At 44.3% G+C, this 5237-nt stretch overlaps 2 protein-coding genes across 2 annotated transcripts in view; one reads left to right on the top strand and one right to left on the bottom strand.

Annotated features, from left to right (window-relative positions):
* Window positions 1–5209, bottom strand: part of LOC128881207 (kinesin-like protein KIF12) — a 35550-nt gene extending 30341 nt beyond the window's left edge. Inside the window, exons 1-4 of the mRNA XM_054132003.1 lie at window positions 2752–5209; window positions 2403–2602; window positions 2139–2294; window positions 340–456 (exon numbers count right to left, since the gene is read on the bottom strand). The gene's annotated coding sequence lies outside the window, so the exon portion shown is untranslated. The remainder of the gene's footprint in view (window positions 1–339; window positions 457–2138; window positions 2295–2402; window positions 2603–2751) is intronic.
* Window positions 1–5237, top strand: part of LOC128881203 (unconventional myosin IC) — a 27145-nt gene that overhangs the window by 8331 nt on the left and 13577 nt on the right. The gene's annotated exons all lie outside the window — the stretch shown is intronic.

The following is a 5237-nucleotide window of genomic DNA, read 5'->3' as shown; positions in this document are numbered from 1 at the left end:
CGACGAAAGACTACACCAAACCTACTCAGACAGTATGTACATTAACGCATTCAATTGATTCCTCTGGAAAGGCAACGAAAGATTGTTCCACGCTTCATCGAGTAACACGGTTAACGCGGAGTTTGTGTTCTTAACGAACACCCAGTGTGTATCGTGTAAAGCGTGGTCGTCTTCACAGTTTGTAACTCAAGTCGTTGACTTCTTGGCATTCGACGTGTTAGAATAGTACGAAATTGTAATCCCTGCTTAGTTGCGGCCGCGTTGAGTAACGCGCTTGGTACATAATTTTGTACGTAATTGTTCCTTTCAAGGACGCGACCTACTTGACTCAAAACGTACCTTTGGACGTTGCGTTTCCGTTCCCAAAATTCACGCCGAGAAACCTTGTGCATTGTCATCCTCTCCATTTGATAACTTCAATGTTCCGATCTTCTATGGAGAAGACCAAAGAAGTCCCTGCAAATAAATATTACGTTAACGATTTATAAATATCTTCTTCTTCTTCTTCTTGCGTAAATTAAAGCTTGTAATTTTGTTTAAGTAGAAACACTGGATAGCTCCCTTGTCGTAATCGCTTGTACCTAGAAAACGAAAGAGATTACCAGTGCACCTCGATTCATCTAACCATAAGCGATTATTCGCACCTGGGTTTGCACAGCCGTCGAATCATAAATTCGCCTCGAGGCGTCCACGCGAAACCAATTTATTCGTTTCCGTGAGAAACTGTCATTTTCACGCAGCTCCAATGACGTAATGACAGTGAAGAACGAGTTTTCATCTGGGCGCAACAAGTAGCTTCCATAAAAAAAGGTCTTTAAACGATCGTTTGCACCATCCCAATTACAGGACGATAATGGTCGCAGCCAATTACGCGACACTATTCTTACGTCGCCCATTGACGTTGGCAAAGTAATTTGTCTTCCGCTGGGGAACCGTTGATTACCGCACGAAAAAAAGCTTAGCTTGAAAAGTCGCGGGGTGGTACTTTAGTTTCAAAGACATCGTGCGTCATTGTAGACTTGAGAGGAAAGGAATTCTTGTCGAAGAGCATAGACTAATAATAATGATCCAATATACCTTTGGTACGCTGTTAATAACCTAGAGTTAAGTAACGAAACTTGAAAAGGTCGTTGCATCGATGTCAGTAATAATAGAGCAAAGAAAGAAAAGTAAAGAGAGAAGAAAACGACGGGAGCGGCAGAAATCGCAGGTCGTTAGATCCGATCTTTCCAGAGGCGGACTCATCGAGAAAAGAAATCGCTCGAATGTTAATTAATACTTACGATCGAGGACGTTCGCATGCAATTAAGTGGCTGCGATTCGCGCCGCCACGACCCGGTAGCTTTTACCGTTTCTGATCTCGCCGATTGTTCCTCGAGCGTGAAAGTCGTAAACGATTTCGTTTCGTCGCGCATGCGAGAATGGCGCGGGCTTCTTGCGCAGCCGCGCCAGAACTTCGAACGCTAACAGTACCTACCCCGCGGAAAGGAAAAGGAACAGGGACCGGAAGTGTCGGGCGAGGCGCAATGCGGGACTCGTGTCTTCCTTTTGTCGCGAGATAAGGGGAACAACGCTTGCGATGCACCGCGGGTACGACAACGGACTCAGCCGGAAACTCATCGACGGCGATCGCGAACGCTCGCCACGCGCAATCGCGAATTCGAAATGACGTTCGGGCCTGGGATGGACTCGTTTCATCTCGAACGGTGGCAACGGAGCCTCTGCAGGATGAATCTATTATAATCTCGAATATCTTCTTACGTATACGTTCTTTTTAATTCAGAAACACACCTGGTGAAGGCGAACTGGCACCGTCGTGATTTCTACGCTGGTTTATAACTCTATTTATGGTTACCAGCTGTACGTTTCTTTTATTTCCGGTGAAAACGACGGGTTCGAAGGTCGAGAGCTTGGCGTCGATGGTCGTGGGCAAAAAAGTGGCAAGATTATCGTCCGAGAGATGTGTTTACGATAGCGAGCTCTAGAAAATGGTACGAGAGAATAAAAAAAAAAAAGTACGGCGATTTGGCGCGATGCGGTGAAAACCTGTCTTTCTTCTCGCCAAACCGAGGAGCCGACAAAAGGTCGACCGGTTTCCGGAAATGGGTAATTTCTTTATTATACCCATTCGTACGCACGTGTTTCCCTTTACGCGAGTTCCCTCCTGCGGATGAGTAACAGCGTAACTCTAACTCGTGGAACGCTGGCTGGCAATGTCAGAAACTTGTATGCACGGCATTCTGGTCGTTGCAGCGTTGGGAATTGCTCCTGAAGGATCGTTTTTACGGATAGCCCTACGGATACATCGAAACTTGTGATTAGTACTCGATGACATTCTCTGTCGTCATCATTGTTAATAATAGGGATTTAGTTATAGAGAGATAGACGGTAAATAACATCACCTACGATTTGTTCAACTTTCGAACAGTTATTCGGTGAATTATAATTCGTACCGAAAGTACGAAGCAAGTGTGGCACCTCCTGTCCTCACCACCAGCGGGAAACCGCTCGTTTCTCGCAACCACTCGGTCCCGCCTAACATTCATATATTAGGTTGTCCCAAAAGTTTCTTCCGTGACTTGCACTCAATTATTTTGCGTGGCTGTGTTTATATAAATAGACAACCTATTTTATTAGTTGTTAATATCGTATAACAGTAATGGAGCAAAATGAATCGTACGGAATTTAATAATGTAACATTGGACATAAAATATTGTGCACAACTCTATAACAACTCAAAGAATTTCGTACTTCTAATTTGATTGAAATTCTTCTACGCAAATGGAGTGTTCAGCGTTGTCCTCTGCTCGAAGTCGGCGATTCTCACGAAGGTGAGCAAATCCAACGAAGGTCCACTCTTCCTTTGAGTCATCGCGAGATGACGCGAACCTTCATCGACCCCGTTTCTGAAACGAAGAAAAATATACGCGGCGATAACCGCTCGTTTACGCGCGCTAGAAAGTGTAGCCGATCGAATCGCGCGTCACAGACGCCGCTGAGAGAAAATCGCACGTCGGATCCACGACCCGGTTCTACAATGAAAAGCGAAACACTGGTTGAAATCGATACAGAATCAGAAGAAATTCTCATGGCATTGCAAATTGGAAGACAACACGACTTTCAGCTCCCTAATTGGGCGCGAGATAGAAAGTTTTACTCGAAGACTGATAAATTTAGACGATTCGAGAACGAAAAAAAAAACCCGACGACAACGCGCCGAGAAAAAGATTTACAACGCCTGTCGCTAATGCATTTATGGAGTAGACTTCCGTAACGACATTACTCGAAACAAAAAGCGAGCACGATAAATCTATGGTGTTCGTCTCGAAAACGCAATGAATTCGTCTATTCTATATTCTACGCTCTCTCAAAGCGAAGCGAAGATGTACGCTTTCATTAAAATATGATTAACTTTCTATTTGCGAATGGTGAATTTACATAAATGGCAAGTTTACCATAGAAAGGCACAGAATTAATTTCCACACCTAACGAAATAAGAAAGTTGATATCGTAGTTACTTTTCGTTTTCGTTCGAGATATCGTATTCGACTACCCGCAGGTGATTCGGCTCGTTGTTTTTTTACCATTTATCGGCGTTCACGTAACGCGACAGTAATTAAGCAATCGTTGGCCTATCGTTAATTGTGTCTGACGCTTGTGGAAAACCGATGCAGGTACCGGCTGTCTCGTTCGCGCCGGTGAAAATTCATCGAGCGTTGAAACATAACGAGAAACCAGGTGTTCGATTAATTCCTTCTCGCGAGGTGAATATCTTTCCGCGACGAGGAGGTTGAAGCGGCTCTTACGCCCGTTTCGCCGACACATCTCTGACGAGCATGACGGCATCGTGCATGACTAGACGAGACAATGAAAACCGCCTTCACAGCGATTGTTCGTCCCCGCGTTGGCTACACGGAGCTTTTAGCATAAGATCACCGGGGAAAATTAGTCATCGAGCGAAAGGTCACGACCAAGACAGTGACTCAGATCGGCTCCCCTTTTCGCGATGGGGTAATATCGATTTGTTAAAGTAAATCTATTAGGTTGTTCCAAAAGTTACTTTCGTGGCTTGCACTCATTTTGTGGACAATGTTTATAAAATATAGGTAACTTAATTTCTTCGATGTTAACGTAATAATAATAATGGAATGTAACATAACATTAGACATAAAATGTTCTGTATGTATTACTTATTAACGAAATCGAAGAAACTTTTGGGACAACTTAATAATAAACTGGCGATTATGCACAATCCCCACTAAAGTTTAATACAATCCCCAACTCGTAATGGAAATCCATAATATCATTATGGATGGTTCCATAATTTATCACATTTACCAACTTCATAACAATGTTACGCGATGGACAACATTCTGGACCAGGTTCGGATTTCTTGTTGGTAATATTTGTTATTATTTTACCATGCGTGTTATCCACTTGTTATCGGTACCATTCCGAAGAGGACCTCGTACGTGCCCTTCTCACGTTTATCTGGTGCTCGTGCTCTTATGTTATACTTCTACGAGTTCAACCGTTTGAAATAATTCTGCATTCGCGTTGCTCGAAGAGGATCTGTGAAACTATTCCTCGAAGCGTTGTCCCAACGATCGAAGAGACGCTGCTTCCTCTACCCCTGAGAACCTGAATTATCATTCGATACTTGAGGGCAAACGAAGAAAAGTTCTCCGCACCTATCTATTTATTACGACGGTGTATCGTCCGTGTCCCATTTTTCCGTCCGGTTTTAAATCCACGCGTGACGGATGAGGCTCCTCTGACTCGCCTGAAATGTACCAGATACCGCGCGAAGGAGATCGAAAAGAATGTCGCCATAAATCATCGCCGGCAGCCTTCGAAAATAGGCATCGCGTTAATCAAGCTCCGCGGAGACGTCGAACAGTGATTTTAACGACTCGTCTCTCGTCTCGATGTATTTATATCATTCGTTCTGCCGCGAGCCTTGGGTACGAGCCTTTCGATACTCCGCGGAACGTTCCCGTGGAAATTGCGTTCCACCGCGGTACGAAGTAGCTGCGATTCGACGACACGATCGTAAATTTCACGTTTTAAACGACACCTTACTATGTTCCAAACGCAAACATCCCACCGGGCGTTCGTGGCCGATTTTTAGAGCCACTCGAAATAAACGCTTTAGTGGCTCGTTATTACACCGCCCCGAAATAATAATTGGCATTTAGTTTCGGGAGCGAAAGTCTTGCGATCCCTTTGGTATCTTG

Source organism: Hylaeus volcanicus, chromosome 8 (genome assembly GCF_026283585.1).
Source record: "Hylaeus volcanicus isolate JK05 chromosome 8, UHH_iyHylVolc1.0_haploid, whole genome shotgun sequence".
Taxonomy (NCBI): domain Eukaryota; kingdom Metazoa; phylum Arthropoda; class Insecta; order Hymenoptera; family Colletidae; genus Hylaeus; species Hylaeus volcanicus.
This window is presented reverse-complemented; position numbering and strand designations above follow the sequence as displayed.